This window comes from Cupressus sempervirens, chromosome 2 (assembly GCF_028749045.1).
Source record: "Cupressus sempervirens isolate cs-2001-9-10 chromosome 2, ASM2874904v1, whole genome shotgun sequence".
In the NCBI taxonomy this organism is placed as follows: Eukaryota; Viridiplantae; Streptophyta; class Pinopsida; order Cupressales; family Cupressaceae; genus Cupressus; species Cupressus sempervirens.
In genome coordinates, this window is record NC_143119.1 from 443,820,123 (window position 1) to 443,836,174 (window position 16,052).

Genomic DNA, 16,052 nt, shown 5'->3' on the forward strand with positions numbered 1-16,052 from the left:
AATTTAAAAAGTGGTAATATTTAGAATTTTTTTCTAACTAGTAGTTATGCACCAACAAACTTCAACTTATGTTAAATTGAACATTTCGGTGGTGTATATAAGAACTAATCATGATTAATATATATAAATAGGTTTTTTATTGGAGCATACATATGAGAACATCATAAAGTATTATAATTTCACTATCTAGTTGCATCATCATCTAAGGTATACTTCAACTTGATTCCTTGATATCATTGATACTTGTTTGATACCCATTTCATCAATCTACCAAGGATTTGATTAAGGAGAATATTACCTCACAATTCAATAGATTCCCTAAGATTTTTTAAGCACCACAATTTTCTTGTGATTTAAACAAAAAAATAAGTTGAAGTATGTCTTTTCACTAAATTTCAATGATATCATTTTAATGGGTGTAGGTTTAAGTCTATGGGCATCAATTCTCTTATTGATGCATGAGCATCTTAGGGAAGTTAGAAATCATGTATAGAGGGGCTTCGAGCTTAGTTTTGTGGATTTAGGGTTCATGCAATTAGGGGTGTATTTGAGGCATATTGAGCTACATTTTCCTAAGTGCACATCAAGTTTGGAGTAATAGTCTTGAAGTTAGGGCTATTTTGGTGACTGCTAGTCGTGTGTTCTTGATTTATTGGTAGACCTTAGGGATTGTTATTGTGAGATTTGATATGAAGAAGTTGGAATGTATGCTCTTGGATTTGGATTTTTGGATGGTGCATGGACCTATTTCTAAGGGTTTGTACTCATATGTGGTCTTTTAAGCTAGTTATGCATCATAAACATGGGGCATGTCCTAAGTATTTAGTTATTTTATGTATTTAATGTTTTTTTTTGTGAGGTGACTTGTATCTTGATGGCTTATTCAATGTAGTTGTATATATTTTTATAATGCATTCTACTATGCCAACTTATGGCTTGATTTAGTATAAGTAAGGGGAGTCTTGTGAAGTCTAGAGTCGTAATGATTCAACATGGAAAAGATAAAGTAGCTAAGAGGAGTAAAATTTGAGTAGAGATAGTAGCTAAGTGTGGGCTTGGGAAAAAAGAAGGTTTATTGGTGGCCTATGAACACAAGTTTATATTTTTCTTGGAGTTATCTACCAAAATATGGATCTAGGCTAGCTAGTGGTTGGATCTTGTGAGGTCTTGTAGAACTATTATTGTAATTTCTTTGTATTTGGTCATAACCTAGAAGGCCTTATAGCTGGGCATGTTGAATGTAAATCTTATGATTATATTATGAGAATTGAAATTGTTTTGGATCTAAATTATTAATTTATTATTTTCATTCTACTATGTGGTTAATTATTGGGGGAAAGGACATGTCCTTTGGAGATTCTCCTACCTTATAGTGTGTTAAGTGGTATAAGAGAAAAGGTTTAATTTGGTTGGAGATTATCTGAGTTGGTTGATCTTGTGGATTTTTTTCTTTGAATTTTTGAATATTTTAAAGATTCCTCCAAGAATATTAGACCCTAGGGTAATTTATGATCTCTATGATGTTGTGGGGACTAGGATTTTAGAGAAGGTTAGATCATATTTTAGATTTGTTATGGAGTTGATGAAGAATGACATGGTCATTGAGTTCATGAGGGCTATGGCTGATATACCTTGAAATGTAGGTACTAAAGATGGTTATAAGGAATTTGTTGAAGACTTTAAAGTTATTGGTTCTAGTAGAGAAGATGGAACTAATTGGATGGAAAGACCTATGAAAGATAGATCTAATTAGTTGGGTAGATCTAGATATCACTTGAAGTTGAAGCATAAGATGGATGTATCTAATTTCTTGGGTACTTTGAATTTTGGAGACTCGATTAATTGTATTGGAAAATTGGAAGACTACTTTGAGTTAGGATAATAGAGATCTACTCAAAGTGAGGTTGGCACAGACTAAGCTGAAAGGACATGCTACTTTATGGTGGAAATAATTACAAAGAGATAGATAAGAGGAAGATGAAATGAAGATCACTAGGTGGAGATTGGTGGTAAATAAATTGAAGTCTAATTTCATTCTTGTTAATTATGAAATGAAATTGTTTACAAATTTGGATAATTTTAAATAGAAGGATATGTCTATGAAAAAAATACTAAGGAGTTCTACAAGTTGAAAATTTGAGTTAGACATAGAGAAATCTCTAAGGAAAAGGTGGCCAGGTCTACTAATGACGAGAGATTCAAGATTCAAAATGAGATTGGTATGTTGAATATTTCTCTGGTTGATGATGCTTATCAATATACTCTGAGGGTAGAAGAGAAATTGAGAAGCAATCAAGGTAATTCCCCTAGGAAGGAGAAGAAGGAACACTCTAAGACGGATAAATATATTGTAGAAGATGGACCCAAAGCCTATTGGAGAGAGGAAGAGAATAGAAAAAGGTGAATTTAAGGGTGCTTTCTATAGATGTGGTGAAGGAGGACACATATCTTTTAAATTTTCATAGAAGGCTAGTGATAAAAGAACTATTGTGGTGAGTGAGCATGACCATTTGGTTAATGAACCTAAGAAGGATGGGGAGAACTTGCTAATTTGGAGAGCATTTCTTGTAAAGAAGGTGTTAGAACCTTGTCAAAGGAGAAATTTTTTCAAGACTCATTGTAAATCTAGAAGTAAATTATGGAGTGTAGTTGTGGATAGTGGCAGTACTAATAACCTAGTTGTTGAGGAGAAGGTTTAGAAACTTGGTTTGAAGAGAGTGAGAAATACTTCTCCTTATAAGATTATTTGGTTGCAAGATGAACATTATTTGGAGGTAAAGGAGCAATGTCTTATTGATTTTTAGATTAGATAATCTATAGGATAAAATATGGTTGATGAATAGGGTTTAAAATAATGCACATGAAAGAGACCCTAAACCCACATTTTACACATACATATAGATTCTTATGATATGGAAAGTAAATATGGATGACTAATATTGAAATGAAGAAATAAAGGTACTTATCTCTTGAAAAAAAAACCTACTGAAAACCCTATCAAATAGTCTCAGAAACTATTGATTTTTCTATTCCAGAACCAAAAATGTGAGATCTACAATACCCATAAATATTTTTCTTTTTTGAGGGTAGGTAAACCTTGACCCAAGATGAAAAAGTTGACCTTAACCCAAAAAGTCAACCTTGATCTACACTACTCTGACAAAAATTATGTTTGCAGATTATGAAAGTTTAGGTTTGCCAAAAAGGGTACTCAAATCTACACTAATATTCATTATTCCACACTTGTACCTGCAAGAAAAATTGTTTTTATTTTTGGATGGGGGGTTTTCCTTAGTCAAACCTCAATTTGAAATAAACCTTAAAATATAATTTAAATATGTATAAATAAAGTAAATGGAACTATTCACCTTTCTTATGTTGAAATCCTTGTGGAGGACTCAAATCCTTGAATCCACAAGTATGGATGCTCCAAATGAATGTAGAAATTAATATAAGATGTCTCAAATCAATGACATTAGATATTTAACACCAATTTTGAATGGATCTTGGATTAGGAAGAGGCTTGGATGAATATGGATGAATCTTCAACAAGAGGGCTCCATAGAATTTGAATCCTTCAATGGCTACTAATGGATCTCTTTGATGAATTGAATGCTTGTTCATGAAAGAGTATAACTTTGTCTCATCTCCTTATGCCTTGTTATGATTAGAGAAAAAGAGAGGAGAAGGCTTCCTTATATAGAGAACTAGGGCACAAACTTCTAGAGAAGGTTGATATGGGAGCATTAAATCACAATTAACCTTAACCGCTAGAAATGGACCTAGATTTAATACAATTTAAGAGTTTACCATTTTGGAGACCAAAAAAATTGACTCGAAAGTGGGAAAATAGTTCTTTTTGAAACCTGACATTCAAAAATCATGGAACCTTGAAATTTGAACTTGGGATCAAGGATGAGGTCAATCCTGCCCTAGGTTAGGGTTGAGGTCATCCTTGACCTAGGCAAGGGTTAAGGTTGGCCTTGACCTAAAAGGTTATCCTTGACCCTAAGGTCAAAAATGTTAGAATCTTAGTCTAGAATGCCAAAAAAGTGCAGAAAGAAAGTGGAAATGGGGGTAGAATAGGGGTGAAAATCTATATCCAAGCCAAAGACCCCTTCAAGGTGATTAACATGACCCCAAACCACTTACTCAAAGGGATAAACACTCTTAACATGAAAGTGCTTCCATTTTAAGATGATAGAGACAGTATGTTGATCAAGTGTTGTGTGATATTGTGGACATGAGCATTTGTCACATATTTCTATTATGGGTTTGTGCATGATTGTGTCAAGAATGTGTTTATTGTTGAAAAGAGTAGCAGGAAGCATTCCATGATTCCTTTGTAGAATGTAAAACTTGGTTGAAAGAACCTAGTTTGTGGTAGATGATTTGAGTTGAAGGATTCTGAAAGGGTTAGAGATTAGTGTGGAAAGTAGACTTGTGGTACACCAAGGAAAGATGTGAAGAAACAAAGAAAAAAATTGTAGGAAAGGATTTGCAGAAGTGGAACAAAGGAAAGAATGTGCAAGATGATGCAATGGGGGAAATATATGTGAAGAAATAGTTTAGGTTTTATGTGTTGAATCCTGAATGATGTTCTTCTAGCTATTAAGAATGTATTTTCTTCACACATGGGGTGTTTGATGTAGGAGCATCCTAGGGAAGTCAACAATCTTGTATATAGGGGCTTCAAGCTCAAATTTGTGGAGTTATGGTTCATGTAGTTGCGGGTGTGTTCAAGGCATAGTGGGCTACCTTGCCCTAAGTGTGCATCAATTTTGGAGTAATTATCTTGGATTTAGAGCTATTTTGGTGACTACTAGTTGTGTGTTCTTGATTTACTAGAAGACCTTGGGCATTATTTTTTGGAGCTTTGATCTAAGGGAGTTGGTGTGATTTCTCTTAGATGTAGAGTGTTGGAAGGAACTTAAACCTATCTTGAAGGGCATGTACTCATATGTAGTCTTTTGATATAGTTATGTATTGTAAGCATGGGGCATGTCCTAAGTATTTAATTATTTTAACTATTTAATATTTTTTGCAAGGCGAGTTGTGGTTTGAGGGCTTATATAATGTGGATGTATTTATTTAATGAATTATACTAGGCCAACTTGTGGCTTGATTTAGTATAAGTAAAGGGGTCTTGTGAAGTCTAGTTGGTTAGCTTAATACCTTAGTAATGAATGATTGCACATCCTTCCACAATGATTCTATGATCAGACAACATCATGTGTTTTACTTAAAATAGTACACTGACTTCATTTAATTTATCAATCTGAGAGCATAAACTTGAAATTATGACTACAAGATGTATGCTCTATTTCTTCTTTAAGTCATTAGAACTAAAGAAAAGAAAATACTAAAGGAAACCTATGCTAGAAACTAAAACAACAACTTAAAGATTAAGATAATGCTACTAATGGTAAACCTATCTATGCACTTATACTATAGGAACAGTTCACTAATTTTGTTATCAATGGATGTAGAAGTAACAAAGATCTACCTTACTTAGAAACAAAAAGGAAATCAAATCTATTCTAATGGAAAAATTCACTCACCAAGTGGACCCCCTTGGATGAGTGAACATAAAATACAATCAAGATAAGAGTTATAAACTTGAACTATTCATTCTGTTCATTCATGGTGAAATATTACACTTGATTAAAAATAGTATCATACTTTGCTACTATGAAAATCAACTCACTCTATTCTTCTCCTGACTGCACTCAAAGCTACAATAGTTGTTATTTTAAAAGGAAACTACAACTACTTCCTAAATCTAAGATCACTCTATTAATAAGGATCAATTAAAGACTCATAAAGTTTAAAATAGAAACAAAAATAATTATGAATAAATCCTCCAGGAATATAGAAAGGTCTTGAAGTTACATTTGTGCACTACAACAACAAGAAGCAATAAATGATTTGCTCAGCTTGCAAAGGTCTAGCAATCTGGTTGGCTTTGACTACTCCAACATTGAAATATTGACTCTTGAATATCTATAGCAAATACCTACAAAATAATCAATGCAAACACAACCTCTATATACATATATTTATTTTCATCATCAATAGTAGAAAAAAGGTGTAAAGTTCCAATTACCACTCTTGCAAATCCTATGGCTACAGGAGGAAAACTACCCAAAACATAGCATAGATGGGGAAACATTTATCAACATGTAATACTACTTCATTATACCATTCTTGTCCATGGATTCAAGAAAATGTATCATCTTTAATTATATAATTATATATATATATATATACATAACAAGCCATAAGTTCATATGCTTGAACCATAAAGTCATAACTATTTGCAAGATAATTGTTCAAAAGTAAGATAAAAATAATTTAGAATGATTTCCTTTTGGAGGCCCATCATTCCCCCTAAGTGAGCTATTGTCAGTCCCCAACAACCATGAAATTTGTTATTCTAGCCCAAACTCTCCAATCACTAGTTGTCCTCTCCGCTGGCTCATTTTTAACATAATCAAAGTATCCATAACTTTCCCTGAGCCTTCTCCATCTCCAAACTTCTATTTATATATCAAGATCCTTTGTGTTGTCATTCATTTCTAGTAGTGGTTGTAGGAGAATGGCAGGTTGAAACCTTAATGGGAGCTAGTATTGGTGTAGACTCCTTCCCGAATTGATATACCATGGAATTCTAACAGTAGCAAGAGTTAAATTTTGAGGAGAGTGGGGTTCCCTAATCTTCAAGTTATGTGGCATCCATGTCCACCTTTGTCTTGAAGCAACAATTTTTGTTTCAACATCACAAGATGAATCCTTATCCCAATCTACAAAAGCTTGCTCTCTTACCAGGTATACTTTTTTAGCTCCACTAAGGTTGCCTAGAATAGAAATCCAATCCAAAAATATCCATTGAGTGTTTTGAACTTCTAGTCTTATAAGCAGAGGAGATGTCATATCATCTTCCCTATATGGTGTAGCTTGGTGTTCCCTTCTTATCTCATTCTACATCTCCTACATAAAGGAATTACTGCTCTCAATTGCACATCTCCTACATAAAGGAATGAGTTCCACTATATATCATTAGGTATTGCCAAGCTATGAAAATATAATTCACACAAAATATTCTTCAAATGCCTTTTTAACAGACTATAATGAATCATAAAACTCATGAGGAGTTGAAATAGAGGGATTAAGTCCTTCCACAATTATTCTCATTTTGAAATTTATAAGTTGTTCCTTGAGGAATAATGCATACACTGGTGATGGTGATCTACATTCCATAAGTTCAAGATTTAACTCTATGACTTGTTCAATCCTCTTCTTTAAAATTTCATTTTGGCCTGAGCTTTGTTTCAACTAATAGCTTTGTTCATTAATAACATGTTTCAATTTTCTCTTTCGAGCTTCTATTGTGCTCTTTCCCATAACAATTTTTGGAATAAATTGATCCCTGTAGATAGGAGTATAGATAAATTAAGTGGTGGTAAAGGTTCTTGGTTTAGAATGTCTATCTAATCAGATGATGGGTGAGGAATTGTGTTGGCACTTTATGGCATGGAGCATTCTCCCTTCCTTATAATAAGCATTTTTACCACATTCTCTTCATTACAAGATTGAGTTGTTGCCTTAGCCAGTGTTTCTAGTCCATCCTGATTGAGCTTTTCTATCACTTCAACAATTTCTTGTATCAATTCTAGGTAATCCTCAAAAGGAAGGTCTTCTAAATTCTCACAAGTGTCCTGCATAATAGGATTTTCTTCAAACTCCTCAGATACTTCAAGCTCTTGAGAATCTTTATCACTATCAAAAAGTAAATAGATAACACTAAGGTGAACTTTGAGGTGTGGACTCTAGTTATTGTACTCATTATCGTTGGCTATATTTTGTTGAGATTTTCCCTACGAAGAGGAATCCTTCACAAACTCAAAAAACTTAAGGTTTACTATTGGAATAGAAGTTTCAATAACCCTATTACCTTTAGAAAGCCCCACACTACTTCTCCTAGGGGGTTTAGATAGGCATGGAGTATTCGTTTGTTTTCTCTTGCTTGTAGTCACTTCTATCATAGCTACTTCAAGAGGTTTTTTTGAAGCTTCCTCTCCTTGTGATTGTAGGGTTTCATTAATATTACTTTCACTATGAAGTTGTTGTTCTAATTTTTCCTCTTCCTATTCCACAACTTTACCCTTTCCTTCCATAATGGTAGACCTGGTCTTTACAGACAATGGGGTCTTCGGGGCAATAGTAGTTTCCATATTGTTATTTTTCTTTCTGCTAGAAATGGAGGCATTAGCTTTGTAAATCATTTTCGTAGTTGGTCTAGAGCTGGAGGGAGAGGCCTTAGAAACATTTTCACTCTTGGGGGTAACTTTGCAAAAACCAGTGGATTTTCTTTCCCTTTGTCCAAAACCCTAGCCTCTAGGGCTAACCAATCTAGGTTCTACCTCATTTAATTGCAAAAACTCTTCCCATGTCCAATTTATTATTTGTTTAATTCCCTTTCCAAAATTAATTTTATCAAACAATGATGGGAGATGGACTGATCCTTTCCTAATTTTACTAAAGAATCTTTCTTCTTCATAATATAAAATAGGAAATTGGGAAGATTTACCTATCTATAGTCATGTTGAAGATGAGCCAAATTTTTGAAATGTAGAGCATATAGGTACTTGTAATGACCATCACAAGTGAAGTATTGAATGATAAATGCTTCTAGCTAGATAAACTGTAAGGGAAAAGATAATCTAGAAGTACCTTGCTTCTTATCTAGGTCCAATAAAAGGTCAAGATACAAACTAAATTGTGCCCTAGCCATACGTAAATAAAAATCCTTTACCCAATTTTCTCCTTCCTAGGTTAACCCAGTTATTTTAGCCACCACATCTTCTATAAATTCATTTTTTAGCCCCTTAACCATTACAAAGCCATCCTTTAAGGTGCTCAAAAATTGAAGAGAAACATCTTCATCAAACCCCTTAAGACTAAGGTAGTAGTCTAACCATCCTCTTCTCCTAAACATCTCACAACTGGTCATTTCACCCAGCAAAACCTTGTGATCAAATGGCTCATATCTTTGAAGACCTCCACCCATTGTTATGAATAGAAAAATCATGGTGTTCTTAGAACTCAAAAATGGTGAATTAACAAAATTTGCAATGTTATGGCACCAGATGTTATAGACAGAAAAAATAGCATACAATTACTAAGTGCTTCTTGAAATTAAAGATTTTTAATGCACGAAATCTCATGATTTCTTTCCTTGCATCAAGTCTCATAATATTTCACTCATGTATAGGCCTGCCACCCCCAAACATGTTGCTAATATGTCATTAAAAGTTAAGCTTCAACTTTTAATGTCCTTAATTTCCTTAATGATGCAATTGCAAAAGGCTAGGTCATCAAACATGTGACGATAGTCATCTCTTAAGACAAAAACTTTAAAGTTTACATGCAATTTAAAATTTTGAAAAATGAATATCCCCCCCCCCCCCCCCCCCCAAACTAAGTAATGGAATGGATCCCACCAAGCCAAGATATGCAAGAGTAATAAATTTAAACAACATGAATTCCTAATAAAGAATGAATAAAATGAATATGTACAAGGTTATGTGGCACGAACCTGGTGAGTGCTGCAGGAAAGGTGTTTTGAAAAAAAATCACCTAAATTAATGGAATGATGGGATGGGATGGAAAAATGGTGAAGAGAGAATGTGAGCTGGAGTGTATGGCAGAGAAATTACTTTTAGGAAGAAATTGTTTATTATGAAAATCTTGAATGAAATCAAGAAGTAGCAGAAGTTGGGGTAGAAGACCCAGACTCTTCGGTTGCAAGGACAAGTATATCTTGATTGTGCTGGAACTACTATAGGAACTCCTCATGATTGACTAGTTTATTATAGAGCTTGAGGTGATTCCCATTGAAAAGTAACTTGAATCAAATAGGATCAATAGTAGACAACTAGATCACTCTATTTGGAAATAAAAAAACAATTTCATACGGTCCTAACTAATGAGTTTGAAAATTTGCTAGATTGTGTTGATACTTGGAATCATAAAGAAGTACACAATCTCCCACAACAAACATTTTATCTTTGATAAACTTATCATGCCACTATTTTCATTGATGTTGGGTGAGTTTTGTGGTATTTAATTCAAATTTGAGCCATTCATCAAGGTCATTTAAACTCAAAATTTGGTCTTGTTGTGCAATACTAAGTTCCATACCAAGCTCTAGAGCAATCCTTAATGTCTCATATTCAAATTCCATAGGAATTATAGCTGACCTACCATAGAATATCTCAAAAGGAGTCAAACCTATTATAGATTTCCAAGTGGTTCTATAAGCCCAAAGAGCTTCAGGAAGGTGTGTGGCCCAATCCTTCCGATGGGGTGCTACTATTTTGGTGAGAATGGCTTCCATCTCCCTATTGGTAACTTCTACTTGTACATTATCTTGTAGATGTAAGGTGATGATTTGCAATGTTGAATAGTATATTCCTCAATAAGAGAAGCTAGCAAATTAGATGGAAACTGAGCCCCTTGATCAAATGTCAACTGCTTAGGGACTCTAAACCATGTAAAGATGGATTTGTACAAGAACTTAGCAATGTTGTTATCCCTTGGAAGTTTCATGGTTTTGGCCTCTACTCACTTAGTTACATAGTCAATGCAAACTAATATATAGGATTTACCTTGTGAAGAAGGTTCAATAGGGCCTACAAAGTTAATCCCCCATTTATCAAAGGGTGCAATGACTATCTAAGGTTGTAGGAGAATTTCATTTGATTTAGTGGGTCTCCCCACGTGTTGACACTTATCTCATTTCTTTGTGTATCTAGTTTCATCCTTGTGTAAACTTGGCCAATAGTAACCAGTTGTCAATATTTTAAAGGTTGTTCATTGGGCTACAAAATGACCTCCATGGGGCTCATCATGGCATGCCCTCAAGAAATCATATGTTTCATCTTCCCTTATGTACTAATGCATTACTTGATCAAGACCAGTATAAAACATAAATCCAAGAATAGTTAAAGATCTTTTTAGCTAATAACTTCATTTCTTTAGCAAAGAAGTAAACTAGCATCATTCTTGTGGTTAGGTAATTCACAATATCTACATACCATCAATTTTGTTTTTGACAACAAAAAGATATGTTCATTTGGAAAATAATCAACTATGGCTGGAAGATCATCAAGGACATGCATCCAAGAGAGAAATTCAACTACCACATTGGCCTTGTTGGGCTTTCTACTATTGTGATATCAAATTCATGCATAAGTAGCAACTAGTGAGCCAATCTTCTTGATATTGTAGGCTTATTCATTAGTTACTTTATAATAGAGTGGTTAGTATGAACAAATAATTCATATCCAATAATATAGTGCCTAAACTTATTCTATGCGTAGATAACTACAAATAGCTCCTTTTATTGGTTGTGTAGTTAAACTCTACACCTTGCAAATTTTTACTGATGAAATAAATAAAATGTTCAACTAAGTCTACCTTTTGACCTAACACTGCACCTATAACATAGTTTGAGACATCTATATGAATGTGGAAAGGCAATCCTCAATTGAACCTTCTTAAAATAGGTGCCATGCTGAGAACTTATTTAAGCTATAGGAAAGATGTAGCACACTCAAAGTCCCAGGAAAGTTTAGAATCCTTTTTTAACAAGTTATAAAGGGGTGTTACAAAACTGAAATTCTTATTGAATCTTCTATAATATCCAACATGTCCTTGGAAACTTTGCACATCCTTCTAATTCTTTGGCATAGGTAAAGTACTAGTGACCTCAATCTTTGTTCGATCTACTTGGATGCCTTGTGATGAAATTAAATGATGTAGTATTGCTCCTTCTTCCATCATCACAAAACATTTCTCACTATTTATGGAAAGGTTATAGTCTTAGCATCTCTTGAGTACCTTCTCTAAGTTTTCTTTTTCTTCCTCAAAAGTAGTCCCATAAACAATAAAATTATCCATGTAGATCTCCATACAGTCAGTAGATATGTTACAAAAGATACTTATGACAACTCATTGGAATGTGGTTGGGGAATTACACAAGCCAAAAGGTAAAACTGAGTAGGCAAATGTTCCTCATGGACATGTGAAGGTTGTTTTTCCTTGGTCCTCTGGAGCTATTTGTATCTAATTGTAACCACTAAAACCATCTAGAAAATAAAAATATTTCTTGCCAACTAGGTTGTCAAGGACTTGATTTATAAATGGAAAGGGAAAGTGGTCTTTCTTAGTGGTTGAATTGAGCTCCCTGTAATCTACACAAACTCCCCATTTCCTCCCTTCTTTCGTACTACAACCAGTGGTGAGACCCATTGGCTATTAGAGATAGGGTATATAAAACCAGCACTTAATAACTTTGGAAGATCATTTTTAACTATATCCCTCAAAACAAGGTTGACTCTCCTCTAAGCTTGTCAAACAGGTTTGAAGTCAAGATTGATGTAGATCTTGTGAGTGTAGAGAATAGGATCTAACCCTTTTATGTCCATGAAGTCCCAAGAAAATGATTTTTGATTTTCCTATAGTAATTGGAACATAATTTTTTATGGGAAGGTGATAAGGCATTGTTTACATTCAACTCTCTTCCTAGACCAACTTAAATCTTAATAACTTTATCTATCATGAATAACTGTGCAATAGAAGAAGAATCCACCTCATCAGGTAATTGTTGTGGTTCCACAACACACACCACATTTCCTATCAGAAATGGGGACCCCCCTAGTTCTTTTTTTTGGCTTTTGGACTCCTGGTCTAGGATCTGAGCCATTTTTTTAGGTTCCCCTAGTCCCCTAGGTCATCTCCAGGTCTTGTCAAAAAAACCTAATGGTCAAAAATTCAAAGAGATTAAAAAAAAGCTAAAAATTAAGAATTTTTTTGGTGCACTAGGTGCACCTCCAAAGGTGCGCTAGCATGCCCAAAGTTATGTAAAGGGGCTTTTGCACATTACTAAGGCACAGTTGCATAGTAGTGCACTTCAACACCTGTGCACCTACATCAAGTACCTTCAAGTCTATATAAAAGGGATGGGTCACCTCCCTCCTCACCCTACTATTTTCTATTCCATCTTTCCAAAAGTTGCATCGTCTACTCCAACTACATCACATTTTCAAACTCTTGAGAAAACTTTCGCACCTCTATTGGTGCACTATCCTTGCCCTCCTTCCTACAAAACACAAAGCACCAACATTAACTCAAATAGTAAGGTATGCATCAATGCACCTCTTTGGGTGCACTAGTGCATGCCTTGTTTGCACCACATTAAAAAACAAATCCAAGCTTAAAACATAAAATGTTTTGAACCCAAAAATGGGTGTGCATCAATGCACCCACCTGAGTGTGTTGATGCACACCTAAATGCAATCTCAAGAGCAAAAAGAAAGTTAAAAAACACTTTACAAAACACCATTTTGGGGTGCACACTGGCACACCTAATTGGGTGTGTTAGTGTGCACTCCAAAATACAAAGTAAAAGAAATGAAACATAAAAATAAGTAAAGAACTTAAAGTGAATGTGGTGTGCATTAGCGCACCCCATGAGGTACACTGATGCGCATCACAATAGTGGGTTTTGTCATGTGCCATTGGGTTTTCTAAATGTTAATATTTTTTCTATGTTTTCAAAGACTCCAACCTTCATGACTTTTGTTCAGGATAGGATTAGGTGATATTTTAATCATTTTCATCCAAACTAATAAAACATCTTTTGTGCAGATATAATGACACTTTTGTCATCTACCTTGGGCAAGAAAATGGCACTAAAACCCATTGTATTTAAGTTCCAAGGAGTTCTAACAAAGTCAAGGTTTCAAGATGATAACTCCAAGATTAAAGATATTGAATTGGGACATAAAAACTTGGGGGAATTCTTGAAGATTTGCAACAAACCTACTAAGAGGTCACAAATGGTTTCTACACTCATCTAATTAGGACTTGTCAACGTAGCTTCACACCTAATATCAATACAATCTTTAGATCTTGTCATGACACTTGCAAAACACTTTTCCCCTAAGGAGAGGGTTGTGACAAGTGTTATAGGAGAAATTTTCGTTGATCTACACCCAAAGATTATTGAGAAATTATTCCATCTCCCTAGGGCAGATCAGTTTCAACAGGCTTACATAAGAATAGGTAGAAAGATGCTACTGAGAACACATTGAGGAAGCCTCAAAGATCATTCAATCATCGTATCTAATAGAGAAGACTCCTTTGGGGAAGAAGACTAGTAGAGTGGATATGACTAGAGGATATATTATTGAAGACATCAGATATTCAATCATACTTCTGAGTAGAGTTATGGGTTTACTATGGTGGGACATCTGAATATCTTCATGGAGCATTTTATTGAAACAATCAAGAAAATGAAAATGTTGCTAGATTGGGCTTCCACTTTGAGTTAGAATTTATGTGAGCAACTAGTATCAGAAAAGAGCTAAAGGAAGTTTTATATGACATCATACCTAGTATACTTGTTAGCTACAAGAGCAACTAACTATCAAGGGCTATACAAGAGAGGCAGCATGCAAGATCCTAATGCATGGCCCTATATCATCTATCCTTAATTGGTGAAGAAGAGACTCTCAAAGTAGAAAAAAGAGTATAGAATTGTTAATGATGAATTTATATTCACTATAATCAGATTAATAGAAGGGGATTATGGAAAGAGGTTATCAGATGATGCATTGGTGCAAATAATATTACTTAGAGCATAATACATTCAATTCAAAATGTTCACATATTTGAGAGTGGTTGGTACCACTGTAAACCCCAAGAAGCTCCCAAAGTACCCTTGTGATAGATTGGTTCTCTTGGAGATTTCTTGACAAATCTTGTCTACCTATGACAAGGTCACAAGGCAAGATAAAGAATGTTGGACTTGGTTGCTAGTTATAGGACCCTTACAGGTAGATCAGAGACAAGATATTCCCTCTTTTGAATGTGAATGGGATCAGTATCCCTCGGAAGAGTATAATTCTTCATGGCCATGTTTTGACAACATTGGGAGAGTACATTGTTTAGCAGGCAAAACATTCACCCATGAAGAAGCTATTGAAGACCACTGGATGAATGTGATAAATGACTATGATATTCAAATAAGAGATTATTGTAGAATGACTTTATATCTAGCAGAAAAGTCTTAAAATATAAAGATTCCCTTGAAGATGTTACAGCAAGATTCTGAGGAGTTTCTTGATCCTCTATTCAATAGGGATAGGATAGGCAATAGGCCTATTATGAATGCTAAGGTTGATAGGGAGGAGAATTCAAATATAAACCATTGGGTGAGGCACATCATTAAAATAACATAGGATTGGATCAAGAAACCATTCAAACTTGATCTAATACTTGAAATAGTAATCTTTCATGCACAAGCCCACCCAACCAAAGGTAGAAGGAAGAAAGTCACCATCCCTACCTTTGTAGCTTAGTCACCAATGAGGCCAAAAATAGTACATCAACCTGATAGGCCAGTGAGATATTATTGATCTTAAAAGGGTGGATGCCAAGGCAAGAGCAAAAGAAGTTCCCCTCAAAGAGTTGAGCCAAAAGAGGGTGAAATACTGGCACCTTCGCAGTAAGGAGAAGAAAATTTACAAGGGCCAGAAGATATTGGAGCTTCACAAGTCCAGGTTGACCCTCAAGTGCCACCAGCTATTCCTAGCCAAACAAAAACAAAGGTTAAAATTCAAGAAGTTCCCCTCCTTAGCAAATAGAAGAGGCATCCTCTTCTACACCTAAAAAGTGAAGAAAGATTAAAACTCTTATCAAAAAGAGGCAAAAGATGATCAAGAGAGTATTTTCTATCCCATCAATCTTGAAACCTATTCTTAAAGAAGATAAAGAGGAGGATGATGAGGATAATGTACCCTTAAATAGGAGGACAAGGCTAGCTAGAGCCACTAACTAGGAGAGAAGAAGAATTTTGACAGTTATGCCCCCATCAATCATAGAAGAACCTTTGTAGAATAGTACATCAGAGGATGAAATGCAACAGTGGATTGATGAATAGGATGTGAAGGGGACTAATGTCTTTAAGATGTTAGATTTTGACT